Below are 19,171 nucleotides of genomic sequence, written 5' to 3' on the forward strand. Positions count from 1 at the left end.
ATCCTAGTTTTCACATGACATCACTGTGCCGAACGCAATTGTCCAGTCTAAACAGTGCTATCGTCACTACAAGCGATCGTCAGGGGCACACACAGCGGGCCCCAGGGTGAGAGGTTCATCTGGGATGCAGCATCGACAGCTGTAGGATCTGGGTCCCCCTTCCCCAAATTCCTGTTCTTGGTCACTGAAGGACGATGTGTTGTCCCTAAGCCAAGAGGCAGAGGCAGAACAGAAGCAGCCTGGGTGTAGTCTGGGCATGCTGCCAGGAGGAGAGCCACGTGTGTGTGCCCACATCAATTCTGAGACCCTACAGACAGCACAGCTTTCTTAGGAGCCCATTTTTCATAGAGGTGGCAGCGGGGTGGAGAAGTCTTAGGATTAAGGGCTGCTTTTTTTTTTTTTTTGTCAAGAAATTCATTCCCGTCACATGCATTAAAGCTGTATTCCAGACCCATCAATAAACCCTGGGGGAAGGGGGTGGAGGGAACCAGTGGCTTGAAATTCCAGACCTCAAAGCACCCAGAGGCCCAAGAGGAAAGAAGCCTTTCCCTTAGCAGGGCCAGACAAGAGCAGGGGAATGGAGCGTGGAGGGAGACAGTTTCTACACAAACACCCCACCCCCCACTTCACGGCTGTGTCAAGTAAACAGCAGCGACAGACAGCAGATATAAAGCACTGCCACTGTGCCTCATGACCACCACTCACAGAGCACCTGCCATACGTCACCTGCCCTGCCAGGCATTTGCTACGCACTATCTCGCTTAACTATAAGGGTCCTCATACAGCTGTTATTTTTACCCCCAGTTTTCAGGTAACTTCCCTATGGTCACATATCATAGAAGCGACAGAATCTGAATTTGGGCCCAGGTTTGTTGGGAGTCCGAAACTCTGAACTCACTTCTCCATTCCACAAAAATTAAATGTACTCTTCTTAAAACCTTTGAAAGGCCCTTCTTCTACCTCTAGGCTGTTGTTTGTTTTCAACCCACCTCTTAAAGCCGCCCCGCACGTGGGGTAGAACCGTGCGTCTTGCCCAATGGCCCTGCTTCTGGGATTACAGCTACTTGCCCACCAACATCGCCCCCACGGTGAGGAAGGGTCCATCCTGTGAAATCCACTCCTCTCAGAAACCCACAGGAGAGGCACCCCGCCCTGGACATGATAGCACCCAGACGGGGGCTTTTGGAAGGACGGACAAACCCAACCCTGTGGCAACACCCGGCCTCATCCTTAAATCACCCAGAAGTCGCGGAGGCCGCGGGTTTCCTGGTTCCCCCCAACTTCATTTCCAAGGCAACAAGGGAGCAATTTCCCAGACGCAGAGTCAAGCGGGGATCGTAACCAGGCACACCTTCTGTTTTTCACAATGTGCCAAAAGACTGACGAACATAAGAGGGTCTCTTCAACACGCTTTTCGCCCTGCCAAGCATAGTCTCATTCCCCTTTTGGTGGCTCACAAAGCCTGAGGACCACACAGGACACTGGGTGCCGAGGGATCCGTCTGCAGCTGGACTCCATCAAGGCCCCTGTGTGCCTTCCCACCTTCCTCAGCAGCCACGCTTTCTTCCGTCATTGGCTCCCAACCCTGGCTGCACATTGGAATCACCTGGGGGAGTTTAAACGCTATCGAGGACTGGGTCCCAGCCCCAGGGATTCTGATGTAATGGGTCTGGGATGGGGCCAGGGCAGCTGCATTTTAAAAGTGCCCAGGCGATTCTAGGGTGCAGGCAGGATTGAGACACCCTAAGGAAGGAATCAGTGATTCTGCAGATGCTCAAGTTTGTCCCTCTGAACTTTCTCTGCATTCCTCAAACTGTCTGCACTTTTCCGACTCATTTCACCTGTAGCTCCTCTGTTACGGAACCAGGCTGGAACGCTGGCGGAGAAACCAAGCAGCACTCGGAGATCTTGGTGGATTGGAGATTTATTTAGCACCGGCGGGCCCAGAGGAGACCGTTTCTCCAAAGATCTGAGCCCCGAATGCAGATGGGAAGGGCAATTTATAGCTGTCAGCTTCCGTATTCGTGGCGGGTTTTCGAGCGCGTGCGTGGCAAACAGGGCAAGAAGAACCCGGAAGAGGGGTCTCTAAGCCAGAGACCAGAGCTTGTTTTAGCCCCATCGGCCATCTTTGGCATACTTTATTCACTTCTCCAACATTCCCCCTGCTTTGATGCCTTTTAAAAAAACTTTTAGTAGTCATCACCTTTCAGTTTTACAGGTTGGTACTCTCAGAAGGCTAAGATACATGTAGTAGTTTGGCAAGCAACAGTGTTTTCAATAAAACATACCACGGCATTCAGTATACAGGGCCCGATGGATACAAGTAGAATTATGGGGAGGAGGGGCCCCTCCAGGGCAGGAAGCCAGGATGCCCAATCTGTGAGATGCCATCCTTCTTATTGATTGATACTTTCCTGTTGTCTATGTTGATTTTCTTTTTTTTTTTTTTTTTTTGAGTTCCTTAACCTTAGTTGTAACTGTTCCTGATTGGTTTACGAAATAGCAACATTCCTCCCCCAGAAAGATGCAGATCCCTCTTTTTTTCTGAAGTGACGAGGTGGAGGGACTTGCCGATTTTGGAGGGTCATTGCCGCCAGAGAGTTTATTTGGCTTTGTAAGGTTACCAGAGAATCTGCCACCCGTTCCATGTCTTCATTTATCTCTTGAGATAGTCTATGGTATAGTCCTACGGATGAACCTATGCCCCCAATTCTGGTTCCTATTCCTGTCGCAATTCCTGCTCCTATCAGAACGGGTAGCAGGACTGCCTGTTTAGCCAGGGACTTGGGGCTAAAGGCTGTTAGGAACTGATCTTCAGTGTATACGGATACCTCTGGGGTTAGGAAGACGGAATAACATATCTGAGTCCAGTTGGCATCTAAGCATTGGTAGACCGAATTAGAACACAGATAGAACACCCCAGGGGTTGAACATAGGGTTCAAATATAACCTTCTTCTTTAAAGTTATATTTTTTGCACATAGAGAGGTACCATTCATACCTTCAGGGACTGTACAGGTTAGATTGCCGGCATTTGTGAGATGGACCCCAGTGGCCAGGGGTCCAATTAAGACAGAGGTGTTGGTTTTGAGATTTTCAGGAGCTTCCCAGGTCAAAGGGATGGGAGTGGCTAAGTGAGCCCTCCGGCTGAGGGGCAAGCACATCCAACAGGTTTGGGTGTGATTATGTATTTTATGGAGGACTTGTAGTGTTGGCCCAACGCTGGAGTGGGGAATTGGTAAGCATCGGATTGAGGGCTGAAAGGTTCAAACCCTGGTAGGCTGCCCAGGGAGCGGCTGCCTTTACAGCTTGTATTACCCTATCCTGGCTATCCTTTATAACTTTTTGAAGGGCCCTGTCTTGCACCCCTCCCCTGTCCGAGATCTCCCATTGAGGAAGGTAAGTGTAGCAAGCTCGCTTCCCTCTCTGGAGGCCCTTGTTGTGACATAGGTTCCTGATATTTTGGGTTATCTCTACGGTCCAATACTTAGCCCTTGGGGCACTGGGTGACCGACAGAGAGTGGGTGTTTCTCCCTGGTAGCAATCTTTGTGGAGGGAGGTGAAGGTGCTGAATGCCCTTGACCCCCTTATTGTCATATAACAATCCTGGGGGCAAAGTGGGTAAGTGGCAGTTGTGAGGGTGAGAGACGATATCATAATATACAGGCAATACTTAATAATCTTCCCATCCAGAGGAGGTATGTGAGACCCAGCATGCATCTTTTGTCCCATGTCTAGCTTGTTGATGCAGTCTCTATCAGCCCAACAGTAAGAAGTAAGATCAGGTCTATGACACCAGTAAGGGGCAAGGGCTGGCAGAGTTTCATCTGAACCCCTGGGCTTGGTCCATGGGTTGATTTCTCAAGCTTCTGCCATGTACAGGCCAGCCAGCTTCCGGGCTGTGGCTGGAGCAGGGCTGGAGGTCTCAGGGGCCAGTTTCCCTTTTGAGGGTCAGTTTAAGCAGGTTGACTGGATCTGGATCACTTCGCAGGTTGGGGGTTCTTCTGAGTTGGCCTTCTTAACTCTGGAGTGATAGACCCAAGGGGTGATACCTGAAACTTTAAGGGCTGTAGGAGTTGTTAGAATAACAGTATGAGGCCCAGTCCACTGTGGTTTAAGACGTTCCCTCTTTCAATCTTTGACCCATACAGAGTCTTCTGGCAGAAAGGGGTGAACGGGGGTCCCTAAGGAAATTGGGGCCTTCTCTATGGTGTATCTCTATAACTTGTTTAGGACTGCCCCCAAGGTCTGGAGCTGTTCTCTTATTCCCTTGTCTTCAATCTGGTGTAGGTCTCCTGGGAGTTTTTTTAAACATGGGGTGGGGGTCGCCCATATAATAACTCGAAAGGGGAGAATCCTAGTGCCCCAGGCGTGCATCGGGCACACAAGAGGGCCAGTAGTAGAAAATCTGGCCATGGGAGATTAGTCTTTTGGTGGAACTTAGCCAGGGTTTCCTTGGAGGGTGCGATTCATCTTTCCCTGAGCTCTGGGGTAAGCAGGTGTGCAGTTTCCAGGTAATGTTGAGGGACTTTGTCAGGGTTTGTATAATGTCTGCCACAAATGCAGGTCCCTTATCACTGTGTACGGTTAAGGGTAGGCCAAACCGAGGCACAATCTCCCGTAGAAGAGCTTTGGCCACCTTGCAACTCCGTTCCGTTCTGGTCGGGAATGCTTCGACCCATCCCGAATATGTGCAGATTATTACCAGAAGGCACCTGAATCCTTTATTTGGTTGTATGTCAGTAAAGTCCACCTCTAAGTCTTCGAAAGGGGCGGCCTCCATCCTTTGTGGGCCAGGCGAGGGCCGAGGGGCAGACTGAGCATTGTTTTTGGCACACGTTATACACATTGTTCACGGACAGCTCGGCATAATGCCGGCAGCTGGCTGATACAGTAGGTCTTTTTGAGGAGGGCCTCTAGAGCAGTTTTTCCTTGGTGCCTGAGTTGGTGATATTCCTTCACTAGGTGTCTTCCCATAGATGACGGGACAAAGATGTGCCCATTTGGCATGACCCACCATCCCTCTTTGTTTAGTGTGCCTCCTTCTGTCGAGGCCCAACTTTTCTTCTCATTTGTATACAGGGGTGGGGAGACTTCCCTCTGGGGCACGAGAGTCATAGTGTAGGTAGGAGCTTCGCCTGGGTCACCACAGGCGGCCACGCTCGCTGTTTTGTCAGCCAGGTGATTTCCTTGAGTTCTGGGGTTGTCTCCTTTCTGATGTCCCTTACATTGTAGGATAGCTACCTTGTCTGGCAGCCATACAGCCTCAAGAAGCTTTAGTATTTAGTATTTTTGATAGTTTTCCCTGCAGCAGTAAGGAGGCCTTTTTCTTTATAGATGGCCCCATGTACATGCACAGTAGTGAAGGCATACCGGGAATCAGTGTAGATGGTAACTCATTTACCTTTGCTAAGGATGAGGGCTCAGGTTAAGGCTTACAGTTCAGCTAGTTGTGCCGACCATCCTTCCGGCAAGGCCTTGGCTTCCAGAACTTCGGTGGTTGTGGTTACTGCATATCCTGCTCTACGGCTGCCCTCTTGTAAATAGCTGCTCCCATCACTGAACAGGGTGATCTCCGGGCTTGTTATAACCTGGTCTTGGAGGTCCAGGCGGCTGGCGTAGACTTCATCCACTACTTGGGAACAGTCATGGTCAGGTTCTCCCTCCTCCGTGGGAAGGAAGGTGGCTGGGTTTGGTGTTCTTACTGTTTCAAGAGTGACCCTTGGGTTTTCATAGAGAAGGCCTTGATATTGTGCCAGCCGAGAATTGGAGAGAAAACTAGATCACCGGGTGCTCATCAGGGACATGACCGCGTGTGGGACGTTAACATTAAGTGTTTGTCCCAGTGTGAGTTTGTCCGCCTCCTTGATGAGCAGGACTGTGGCTGCCAGCACTCTGAGGCACGGTGGCCATCCTGCAGCCACAGGATCAAGTTTTTTTGACAGGTAGGCTACTGGCCTCTCTCCAATCTTGGAGAGAAGATCCCAGCCCAGGAGAGGAATCAGGCAGCCAGGTAAGTAGAAGAACTCATGTCAGACCTTGTGACCCCCAAGTTCACATTGTCGAGCTTGACAGAAGGGCTATTGTATTGCCTGTGTACTAGTAGCCCCAAGCATGGTTGCTGTTTTTTGGCTGAAAGGGGCCACCGGGGAAGTGACAACCAAGTGTTGAGCCCCAGTGTCAACCATGAAAGTTATTGTTCGGCCCCCTACTTTTTTTTTTAATTTAATTTTTTAAATTTACATCCAAATTAGTTAGTATATGTTGCAACAGTGATTTCAGGAGTAGATTCCTTAAGCCCCTTACCCATTTAGCCCATCCCCCCTCCCACAACCCCTCCAGTAACCCTCTGTTCGTTCTCCACATTTAAGAGTCCCTTATGTTTTGTCCCCCTGTTTTTATATTATTTTTGTTTCCCTTCCCTTATGTTCATCTGTTTTCTCTCTTAAAGTCCTCATATGAGTGAAGTTACATGATATTTGTCTTTCTCTGACTAATTTCACTTAGCATAATACCCTCCAGTTCCATCCATGTAGTTGCAAATGGCAAGATTTCATTCTTTTTGATTGCCGAGAAATACTCCATTGTATATATCTATACCACATCTTATTTATCCATTCATCCATCGATGGACAGTTGGGCTCTTTCCAAACTTTGGCTATTGTTGATAGTGCTGCTATAAACATGGGGGTGCATGTGTCCCTTTGAAATAGCACACTTGTATCCCTTGGATAAATACGTAGTAGTGCAATTGCTGGGTCGTAGGGTAGTTCTATTTTTAATTTTTTGAGGTACCTCCATACTGTTTTCCAGAGTGGCTGCACCAGCTTGCATTCCCACCAACAATGCAAAAGAGATCCTCTTTCTCCACATCCTCACCAACATCTGTTGTTGCCTGAGTTGTTCATGTTAGCCATTCTGACAGGTATAAGGTGGTATCTCATTGTGGTTTTGATTTGTATTTCCCTGAGGATGAGTGATGTGGAGCATCTTTTCATGTGTCGGTTGGTCATCTGGATGTCTTCTTCGGAGGAGTGTGTATTCATGTCTTTTGCCCATTTCTTCACTGGATTATTTATTTTTTGGGTGTTGAGTTTGATAAGTTCTTTATAGATTTTGGATACTAATCCTTTACCTGATATGTCATTTGCAAATATCTTCTCCCATTCTGTTGGTTGCCTTTTAGTTTTGCTGATAGTTTCCTTTACTGTGCAGAAACTTTTTCTTTTGATGAGGTCCCAATAGTTCATTTTTGCTTTTGTTTCCCTTGCCTCCAGAGACGTGTTGAGTAAGAAGTTGCTGCGGCCAAGATCAAAGAGGTTTTTGCCTGCTTTCTCCTCGAGGATTTTGATGGCTTCCTGTCTTACATTTAGGTCTTTCATCCATTTTGAGTTTATTTTTGTGTATGGGGTAAGAAAGGGGTCCAGGTTCATTCTTCTGCATGTCGTTGTCCAGTTTTCCCAGCACCACTTGCTGAAGAGACCGTCTTTATTCCATTGGATATTCTTTCCTGCATTGTCAGAGATTAGTTGGCCATATGTTTGTGGGTCCATTTCTGGGTTCTCTATTCTGTTCCACTGGTCTGAGTGTCTGTTTTTGTGCCAGTACCATACTGTCTTGAGGATTACAGCTTTGTGGTACAGCTTGAAGTCTGGGATTGTGATGCCTCCTGCTTTGGTTTTCTTTTTCAAGATTGCTTTGGCTATTCGGGGTCTTTTCTGGTTCCATACAAATTTTAGGATTGTTTGTTCTAGCTCTGTGAAGAATGCTGGTGTTAGTCTGATAGAGATTGCACTGAATATGTAGATTGCTTTGGGTAGGATCGACATTTTAACAACATTTGTTCTTCCTATCTAGGAGCATGGAATCTTTTTTCCATTTTTTTGTGTCTTCTTCAATTTCTTTCATAAGCTTTCTATGGTTTTCAGTGTATACATTTTTCACCTCTTTGGTTAGATTTATTCCTAGGTATTTTATGGTTTTTGGTGCAATTGTAAATGGGACTGATTCCCTGATTTCTCTTTCTGTTGCTTCATTGTTGGTGAATAGGAATGCAACCGATTTCTGTGCGTTGATTTTATATACTGCAACTTTGCTGAATTCATAAATCGGTTCTAGCAGTTTTTGGCAGGATCTTTTGGGTTTTCCATATAGAGTCTCCTCCTGGGTGGTCTGGATGACTTTTATTTCTTTGTGTTGTCTGACTGCAGAGGCTAAGACTTCCAATACTATGTTGAATAACAGTGGTGAGAGTGTACATCCCTGTCTTGTTCCTGACCTTAGGGGGAAAGATCTGATTTTCCCCATTGAGCATGATATTAGCATTGGGTCGTTCATATGTGGCTTTTATGATCTCGAGGTATGATCCTTCTATCCCTACTTTCTTGAGGGTTTTTATCAAGAAAGGATGCTGTATTTTGTCAAATGCTTTCTCTGCATCTATTGAGAGGATCATACAGTTTTTGTCCTTTCTTTTATTGACATGATGAATCATGTTAATTGTTTTGAGAATATTGAACCAGCCCTGAGTCCCAGGTATAAATCCCACTTGGTCATGGTGAATAATTGTTTTAATGTATTGTTGGATCTGGTTGGTTAATATCTCGTTGAGGATTTTTGCATCCATGTTCATCAGGGAAATCGGTCTATAGTTCTCCTTTTTTAGTGGGGTCTCTGGTTTTGGAATCAAGGTAATGCTGGCCTCATAGAAAGAGTTTGGAAGTTTTCCTTCCATTTCTATTTTTTGGAACAGCTTCAAGAAAATAGGTGTTAACTAAATGTTTGGTAGAATTCCCCTGGAAAGCCATCTAGCCCTGGACTCTTGTTTTTTTGGGAGATTTTTGATTACTAATTCTATTTGTTTACTGGTTATGGGTCTGTTTCTATTTCTTCCTATTTCAGTTTTGCTAGTGTATATGTTTCTAGGAATTTGTCCATTTCTTCCAGATTGCCCATTTCATTGGCATGTAATTGCTCATAATATTCTCTTATTGTTTTTATTTCTGCTGTGTTGGTTGTGATCTCTCCTCTTTCATTCTTGACTTTACTTATTTGGGTCCTTTCCTTTTTCTTTATGATCAAACTGGCTCGTGGTTTATCAATTTTGTTAATTCTTTCAAAGAACCAGCTTCTGGTTTCATTGATCCGTTTTGTTTTGGTTTTGGTTTTGGTTTTGATAGCATTAATTTCTGCTCTAATCTTTATTATTTCCTGTCTTCTGCTGGTTTGGGGTTTTATTTGCTGTTCTTTTTCCAGCTCTTTAAGGTGTAAGGTTAGGTTGTGTATCTAAGATCTTTCTTCCTTCTTTAGAAGACCTGGATTGCTATATATTTTCCTTTTATGACCACCTTTGCTGCATCCCAGAGGTTTGGGGTTGTGGTGTTATCATTTTCATTGGCTTCCATGTAATTTTTAATTTCCTCTTTAACTTCTTAGTTGTCAGCCCCCTACTTTCATTTTGACTGTGGGCTCATGCAGCCAGAGAGAAAAAGCCCGGTCCCCCTCAGTCCGATTCTATCCTGGCCAGACTAACGAGGTTCTCTCCTCGAGGTTCTTCCCGATATTGGCTGGGTTTTGAGGGCCCCTTCCAATTTGGACATTCATTCTTCCACTGTCCCTTCTCTTTGCAGTATACACATTGGTCCTTTGCTAAGGGGGCTCTGGGCTTCCCCTCTTTTGGTGGTTGGGGTCTTCCCATCTTTGCAGTGTCTGTTTCTTTTAGTGTTGCTGCGAGAAGAGTGGCCTTCTCTTTTAGTCTCTCTGCTTCTCTTTCGGCTGTGACTTCTCTGTTTACGAAAACTTTATTGGCGACCTCGATCAGCTGAGTGATATTCATCCCAGCAAAGCCCTCTAACTTCTGGAGTTTTCTTCTGATATCTGGGGCAGCCTGTGCCACAAAGGAGGTATTTACCATTTGTTGACTTTCTGGTGCCCCATGGTCAAACGGGATGTATGCATGGTATGCCTACATAGTTTTTTGCAGTAGTCTCTGGGAGACTCCCCAGGCTGCTGTGTGACTGACGATATTTTAGTCATGTCCATGGGCTTTTTCGTTCCAGCTCGGATTCCCCAAAGGAGGGTTTCCTGATATCACCAGATATGGCCTTGTCCTTCTTCTGTCGTGAAATCTCATGTTGGGCGTTCTTCAGGCACAGCAGCTTGAGCCCAGACAGCAGGGTCATTGATCCCTGGAGGTGTGTGATTTTTTTAGATACTGTCGTGTTTCTATTCTTCTTCTTTTTTCTGTATTAAACAGAGTATGGAGTAACTGTTGACAATCTTCCCAAGTCGGTCGGTGGGTCTGGAAGAGGGACTCCATCAAGTTGACTGTTGCTTGTGGCTTTTCAGAGTATGATGGAGTGTTGTGTTTCCCATTGAGGAGGTTGGTTGTAGAGGAAGGTTGATAATACATCATGGAACAGCTGGCTGGACTGTTCCATCCTCATTCTGTCTTTCAGGCTCTCTTGTCTCCCTTACAGGCATTTGGAGAGTGTCAGGTCTGGGTCTGGGGCACAGTCTGGCTGCTGGCCCTGGTTGGGGAGGGTTCTCCGGGTCTGGGAGTAGAAGAGAGATGGGCGGCACATCTGTCGGTCCGGTGGAGGAGAGACAGACAGAGGAGGAGTTTCAAGCTTAGGGTCAGCGGGGAGGGAGCCCGGTGAGTCATAAGGTGGTGGAAAGACGGGATCTTCCTCCAGGTCTCCTGAAAACACTAGGGGAACAGTAGGTTGCTTCTTTGGTTTCCTGGGTGAGTCTCTTGATAAGGCAGCTAAAACCTTTGCCTGACTCTGCTTGCTATGGATGAATCGCACCCAAGGCGGAGGATTGGGCAATTTCAAGCCAGAAGTCAATGTATGGAAATTGATCAGGGTGACCTGGGTTCCCAGTGACCATCAGCCAAACCTGCTACGCCACTGGAGCATCTAATGTCCCTTCCGGGGGCCATCCTACATTGAACACGGGCCATTCTAGTTCACAAAAGGTCCTTAACTTCCTGGGTGTCATTTTCACCCCATAATTGCCTGAAAATCCCTTTTAAAAATGTTTTCAGCATGACCTCTAAAATCATAGGCTTATTCTGTTTTGATCCCATTATTAATTCCTTTCTTGTGTTCAGTGTGGAGGAGACAGACAAAGGGAGGGTATCCCGTCAAATGAGAGGATCAATCAGATACTCCACTGGTCACGTTCAGGAGGGAAACTTTAGGTGAGGCTTGGCCGAAGTGGACTCAGCTTTGTGACTTGCGATCGGAGTCTAATCCAATGCCACCCTGGACCGTATGCCTTTCACCGCCACACAGGTGAGCCCACTCAGACTCCATAGACTTTTGGGGACCTTAAAGGTGCCCGTCAGTGGAGCTACAAACTCAACTTAACTGGCAAGTCTGGCCGAGCCACACATTCACACACACATACACACCAGAGGCTATTACATTCCCTCCCACAAATTTTTCTACCTGTGAGACCACTAAGGTCTCTGGGGAGTGATCAGGTCCCCCTTCCATCCTTTTGGGTGGGCCTGACTACTTTGGGGCCCTGGCCTTACCGGTTCCAACATCCTGTCCAGGTCCTCACCCACCAGGTCTCTTTGAGTCCCACGAGAATGAGGGAGCAGGCCGGCGGGAGGCGACCAAACAGGAGACTGCCGAAATCCAGGCAGGACGCCCATTCTCCTTTGCGATCCCCCGTTCCATCACCGCCTAGCCGTTTTCCCAAACCAGTGGCAACAACGGGCCAGAGCAGTTGGGTTTCCCAGTCAGGGAACCAAATATGTTACAGAACCAGGTTGCAACACTGGCAGAAAAACCAAGCGGCACTTGGAGATCTTGGTGGATCAGAGATTTATTTAACACCGGCGGGCTCAGAGGAGATCCTTTCTCCAAACAGCTGAGCCCCCAGTGCAAGTGGGAAGGGTAATTTATAGTTGTCACCTTCTGTATTCCTGGCAGGTTTTCGCGCCTGCGGCAAGAAGAACCCAGAAGAGGGGTCTCTAAGCTAGAGACCAGAGCTCAGTTTAGTCCCGGTGGGCCATCTTTGGCGCGGTACTTCATTTATTTCTCCAACACTTCCAGGGGAGCTTTGCATACTGCCCACAAACAGTACCCCTTCTCTCTGAGCCTCCTCGCTCAAGGCGCGCAAGATCCCCAGGAAACTTCCCTGAGCGAAGCACCCCCAGCCGCGGGAACTTACTTGGGTTCCACGTGTAGAGACTTCACAACAGCTGGGAACCGGGGCGAGAGCCAGGTGCGCAGGGGAGCGCCGAGGCCGGGGAGCCACCAGCCAGGAGAGCGCGGAAACCCGGGAGCGGCGAGCCGGAGGAGCGCGGAGACCGGGAAGCCGCGAGCCGGGGGAGCGCGGAGACCCGGGAACGGCGAGCCCGGGGACCGGAGGCGCGGAGACCCGGGAGCGCCGGGGAGCTCACAGCACCAGCAGCTGCGGGAAGCGCTGGGCGGGTGCAGCCTTGCGCCCCGGCCCGGAACGGGAACTGGACGGGAGGGCACTTGCGGCCGCGCCCGCCTGCCTCGCCTGGCAGAGCAGAGGGGCGGAGGCGGTGCCGGCCGGACGGGGCGGGGTCGGCGCTGGGGCCGCCGGCTTGCGGGAAGTCTGGAGAAGCGGCGCACAGAAAAGTGGCCGCGGGCAGCCCCAAGGCGCGCTCCGCGCCGGCCGAGAGCTGCCAGCCGCGGGCAGGGCCGAGTGGGCAGGCGGGAGAGTTGGCCCGGGGGTGACACTCTTGGGAACTCCTTGCGCCACGGTGGCCGCGAGTCCAGACCCTCCCCTTAATAGTATCAACCCAGATCCTGCAACCAGAGCAAGACAGTGAAACTCTCGTTAAAATGGCACACGTGCGCCTGGATGAAAACTAGCTTGGAAGAATCAAACTTTTTACGACAGAGCATATACGTAGATTTATACTTTAAAAATTTTTTGTTTATTTATTTACGTATTTAATGTTTTCTTTATTTCTGAGCGAGACAGAGCATGAACTGAGTAGGGGCAGAGAGAGGGGAACAGAGGATCCGAAGCAGGCAACGTGATGACAGCAATGAGCCCCATGCGGGCTGGAACTCGGGAGTGAGATCATGACCTCAGCGAGGCCAGGCCCTCAAACGAGCCACCCAAGCGCCTCTAGATTTATAGTTTTTAAAATCTAAGTCTTTCTTTCCGTTCTTAAATCTTTTCTTGACGGTGTACATTTTATACTGTATACATTAATCAGTGATGACTCATAAAGTAGTTTTTAAACACACTAATAAGTTTCCAATAAAATATTTTTAAACGTTTTAAATGGAGAACGTCTACATAAAGCATACCTATAAAAAGTGGTCATTCACATTAAAATACATTCGGCCACGTGACCACTAATATGCATGAATATTTAAGTTCCTATCAAAGGGCTGCCTTCTGAGAGAAGTATGTTCATAACTCAAAAGTAAAACTTCGCAGGGTCGCCTGGGTGACTCAGTCGGTGGGGCCTCCGACATGGGCTGAGATCGTGATTTCCCAGTCGGTGAGCTGGGCCCCCAGACTGGCTCTGTGCTGAGAGCTCAGAGCCAGGAGCCCTGTTTCAGATTCTGTGTCTCCCTCTCTCTCTGCCCCTCCCCTGTTCATGCTCTGTCTCTCTCTGTCTCAAAAATAAATAAACGTTAAAAAAAAATTTAAAAAAAAAAGTAAAACTTTGCAAAAATAAAATTGATGGGATACAAAGTACAACTTGTAAGGACCAACATGAAGACAACATACTAATCCTTTCAGTTTACCCTTGTTGTAACCTCTGGTAGAAAATTTTTAAAAATTCTCTGTTCTTCTCCGATTCTGATATGTATCTTCCATGACTTTTAAACTCTCGTATTTCCCATATACTGCTTCTGTGGCTGCATTCTGAGTAACTTCATTTCTGTCTTACCATTCCCCAATTATTTTGCAGATATTTTGTAGAGGTGTGCAGACCTCGCAAGAGCTGGGAGCCCATCTGCTCTTTAACCCATCTGTGGTAGGCAGAATGGTGCACATCCCTCCCACCCACCCCCACCGCCCCCATAATGTTCACGTCCTACACGTGGAAACTCTGAATATGAAAAGCAGAATTAAGGTAGCAGATGGAATTTAGGGTGCTAATCAGCTAACGTTGAGCTGGGAAAATTATGGTGGATTATCCAGGTGAGTCTTACGTAGTCATAGGGGTCCATAAAAATGAAGTGGGAGACAGAAAAAGGAGAATCAGAGAGATGGTAACCAGAGAAGGATGTGGCCTGATGTTGCTGGCTTTGAAGATGGAGGAATAGGGTTCTGAGCCAAGGACGATGGTGGTTTCTAGAAGCTGTAAAGGCAACAAAATAGATTCTTCCATTGAGCCTCGAAAGGAACAGTCTTGCTGACACTTTGATTTTGGCACAATGAGACTCATTTCAGACTTCTGACCTCCAGAACTGTAAAATAATTAATTTGTGTTGTTTTAAGCCACTAAATCTATGGTAACCTGTTACAGCAGCAATAGAAGACCAATATACCATCACTTAAGTTCTTACTGTTAACAATATATTTACTTTCTCAACATCATGGTTCTATTTCTAGTACTCTTGGTCATTTTTTAAACCTTTTTAACGGTTATTTTTTTGAGAGACAGAGAGAGACAGAGCCCGAGCAGGGGGCAGAGAGAGAAGGAGACACAGAATCTGAAGCAGGCTCCAGGCTCCAAGATGTCTGCACAGAGCCCAATTACAGGGCTTGAACCTATGAACTGTGAGATCATGACCTGAGCAGAAATCAGACGCTCAACAGACTGAGCCGTCCAGGCGCCCCTCTAGTTTTCCAATAGTCTCCTGTTCTTTGCTAATTCCATCACTTGTTCTTTCTTTTCTTTCCTTCCTCCCTTCCTCCCTCTCTCTCTCTCCCTCCCTCTCTCTCTTTCTCTCTCTCTTCTTTCTCTCTCTCCTTCTCTCTCTCTCTCTCTCCCTCTCTTTCTCTCTTTCTTTGTTTTCTTTCTCTCTCTCCCTCTTTCCTTCCTTCCTTCCTTCCTTCCTTCCTTCCTTCCTTCCTTCCTTCCTTAGTGGTGGGTTGGGCAGAGGAAGAGAAAGAATCCCAAACAGGCTCCATGCCCAGCACAGAGCCCGATGTGGCTCTCCAGCCCACAACTGTGAGGTCATGACCTGGGTGGAAATCAGAAGTTGGGTGCTTAACTGACTGGGCCACCCAGGTGCCCCAAATGCCATCACTTTAAAAAATACATAGTTATTTTTTGTTTTGTTTTTCATTAAAATCTTTATTTTGAGATAATTACAAATTCACGTGCAGCTGGAAGAAATAATGCAGAGAGATCCATTTACCCTTAACCCAATTTCTCCCAATGGTAGTATATTCCAGAATTACAGTGCAAGATCACAACCAGGGCATTGGCACTGATACGGTCAAGATACAAAACATTTCCATCATTACAAAGATGCCTCATGTTGCATTAAATCACCATTAAATCACCTTTGCACCTTTGTGTGGGTCTGGTTCTGGGTTCTGTTCCATTGATCTATGTGTTTATCCCTTTGCCAGTACCATATAGTCTTGAAATGATTCTTCTCATTTTATTCTTCTTTTTCAAAATTGCTTTACCTACTCTAGTTCCTTTGACTTTCTACATAATTTTTTTTGTTTAATTTTTAATTTTTTTTATTGTAGACAGGGGGAGGGGCAGTGGGAGAGAGAATCTCAAGCAGACTCCATGCCCATCACAGAGCCCAACACAGGTCTGGATCGCATGACCATGAGATCATGACCTGAGACAAAATCCAGAGTCAGACACTTAACTGACTGAGCCACCCAGGTGCGTCATAATAAATTTTGGAAAATAATCTGGCTGGGACTTTTATGGGAATTGTTTTAAACCTGTACCAGAGAGAACGGACATCTTTACTGTGTTGAGTCTTCCAATCCATGAACATGGTATGTCGCTCCATTTATTTAGATCTTTGATTTCTTTCATCAGTGTTTTTTCGTCTTCAGCATATGAGGCTTACATATGCTTGGAAGATTTACACTTAAGTATGTCATTTTTTAAAAAAATCAATTGTATATGTCGCAGGTAAGAATGTAAAACGGTTCAGCCAATGTGGGAAATAGTTTGATGGTTCCTCAAAAGGTTAAACAGAATTACCATATGATCCAGCAATTCCACTCCCAGGAATAAACCCCCCCAAAGCTGAAAAAAGATACTCAAGTTCTTGGGAAATAGTGGACTCAGTGAGATCCTAAGCTTACCTTGTCCCATGGGCACACCTAGAAAACAGCCACGTCAGTGCATCCAATCCAGAAAATGACCTGAAGACTGAGAGAACAGACATTCCACAGTTAATTGTAGAGATGATACATCAAAAAAGATAGGAGGAGCAGAGACAGGCTTGAGAACCAAAGTCCCAAGGAAACTAACCATAAATAGGAGGGATACCACAAGCATGGAGAACGGAAAGAAGCAGACCCTACCTTAGGTACTCTAGATATGGGGGACCTGCACTTTGAAGATGAGTCCCCATAACATTTGGCTTTGAAAACCAGTGGTGCTTAACTTCATGAGTCTTTATAACCAGAGAGGCTTAACTCCAAGTACTTTAAAAATCAAGAGGCTGGAGGGTGATAGGAAACAGTACTCACTCTTAAAGAGACAGCATAACAAGAAGCCCCAATGAGACACAGCATAGAGACAGCAATTTGAAAAGCACCTGGGGTGTGCCCAAAGGAGGTTGATTTACTCATCCCAGAAGGTGTGCTGGAGGGGCAGGGATCTTTAGACTTCTCTAAGAACCAAAGAGCTGGCAGGAACCATTTCTCTCCACCTTCCCTTCAGTCTAGATAGCCAGACATCAGCAGGAAATAGCACCAACACTCTCCATCTACCTTGTTCATACCACATGACCCACCCCTACATTCTCCTGCAGATCTGCCCCATCCAACCTGCCCCATTAGGTAGGAGTCTCTCCAAAGAAGCTCCTGCTACATCTCATCCTGAAAGCAGCCCCTGCAAGACCATCGTCACTCCAAAGTGACTCCTGCCCAGAGAGAAGGGAAGATAACAACACACACCAGGATACTCACAATCCCAGAAGCCCAACATTATAACTGGCAGTGTAGAGAGAGTGCCCCGCTGATCAGTGCATCTGCAGCCCCTGCAGGCATCTGGCTTGATGTCTGGCCAACCCACCAACAAAAGCCTCTCATGGGATGAGGCAAGAAAACGCACCTTGCAGTTTGGTGCTACTGCAGCCCCAGAAAATGGGCTGAGGACAGGCATCTGGTCTGGTTGCTGCCACCACCCCACTACAAGCCCATGACAGTCTCAGACTGACCCCTTAACAGCACAGTGATCAAACCTGGCCCACAACAGGCAAAGTGACAACTGGACTGTAGGCAAACAAGGATCTGCCACAATGGTAGAGCACACAAAACTCACACAGGAGACACCCTGAAGTGCTTAGTTCTGGTGAGGAGGGGACATTGTGCTATAGGGTACTACAGGAACTCTTCTTCATAAAGTCACTCCTTTCAAGTTCAGGAGATGTAACTGACTTTCCTAATACATAAAAACAAACATGAGAGTTAGACAAAATGAAGAGACAGAGGAATATGTCCCAAAGGAAAGAAAAGGACAAAACCACAGCAAAAAAGCTAAATGAAATGGAGATAAGCAGTATGCCTGATTAAGGATTCAAAGTAATGATCATAAAGATACTAGACTTGAGGAGCCTGGGTGGATCAGTTGGTTAAGCATCTGACTTTGTTTCAGGTCATGATCTCACGGTTCATGGGTTCGAGCCCCACGTTGGGCTCTTTGCTGACAGCTCAGAGCCTGGAGCCTGCTTCAGATTTTGTCTCCCTCTCTCTGCCCCTCCCCCCCCCCCCACACTCTGTCTCACTCTGTCTCTCAAAAATAAATAAATATATATTTTTAAAAAGATACTTATTGGACTTGAGAAAAGAGTGAAGGACCTCAGTGAGACCCTTTACAAAGAGATAAAAATATAAAAAAGAACCAACTGGAGATGAAGAACTCAATAACTGAAATTAAAAATATACAAGATGGAAACAATAGTAGAGTAGAAAAAGCAGAAGAATGGATCAGCAACCTGGAGGACAGAGTAATGGAAAACAATCAAGCTGTACAGCAAAAACAAAAAAGAATAATAAAAAAATGACAATAGGTTAGGGGGGTTCAGAGACACCATCAAGTGTAATAACATTCACATTATAGGGGTCCCAGAAGGAGAAGATAGAGAAAAGGGGGCAGAAATTTTATTTTTAAGAAATAATAGCTAAAAATTTCCCAACAAAATCAACCCAAGGAGGTCCACACCAAGACAGGTAATAATGAAAATGGCAAAAAGCAGTGATTAGGAGAAAAATTTTAAAGCAGGAAGAAAAAAGAAAACAGTTACATACAAGAGGAACCCCATAAGGCTACCAGCCGATTTTTCAGCAGAAATTTTGCAGGACAGAAGGGAGTGGCATGACATATTCAAAGTGCCTAGCATTGATAGCAAGCTTATCATTCAGAATAGAAGGAGAGATAAAGAGTTTCCCAGACAAAGAAAAGTTAAAGGAATTCATCACCACTAAACCAATCTTACAAGAAACATTAAACAGAATTATTTTATTTATTTTGAGAGAGAGAGTGAGAGCAGGGGAGGGGCAGAGAGAGAGAGAGGGAGAGAGACCACAGAGCCTAACATGGGGCTCGAACTCACAAACCATGACATCATGATCTAAGCCAAAACCAAGAGTAGATGCTTAACTGCCTGAGCCACCCAGGCACCCCTAAATGGAATTTTTTTAAAAAAATTCCTTAAGTAATCACTATACTCAACATGGGGCTCTAACTCACTACCCTGAGATCAAGAGTTGCATGCCACCAGGCACCCCTAAATGGATTCTTTGAGTGGAAAGAAAAGGCCATAATGAGGAATAAGAAAATTATGAAAGGAAAACATTTCACAGGAAACTACATACATAATAAAAGTAGTAGATCAATCACATATAAAACCACTACAGAGGTAAAAGGACAAAAACAGTAAAATCAATTATATCTATAAAAATTAGTCAAGGGGGGCGCCTGGGTGGCTCAGTCGGTTAAGCGGCCAACTTCAGCTAAGGTCATGATCTCGTGGTCCGTGAGTTCGAGCCCCACGTTGGGCTCTGTG

At 46.4% G+C, this 19,171-nt stretch overlaps 1 protein-coding gene across 1 annotated transcript in view; it reads right to left on the bottom strand.

Moving 5' to 3' along the window:
- Positions 1-12,527, bottom strand: part of NOD1 (nucleotide binding oligomerization domain containing 1) — a 76,739-nt gene extending 64,212 nt beyond the window's left edge. Inside the window, exon 1 of the mRNA XM_049641650.1 lies at positions 12,186-12,527. The gene's annotated coding sequence lies outside the window, so the exon portion shown is untranslated. The remainder of the gene's footprint in view (positions 1-12,185) is intronic.
- Between the last annotated feature and the right edge of the window lie 6,644 nt (positions 12,528-19,171).

Source organism: Panthera uncia, chromosome A2, assembly GCF_023721935.1.
Source record: "Panthera uncia isolate 11264 chromosome A2, Puncia_PCG_1.0, whole genome shotgun sequence".
NCBI classification, from domain to species: domain Eukaryota; kingdom Metazoa; phylum Chordata; class Mammalia; order Carnivora; family Felidae; genus Panthera; species Panthera uncia.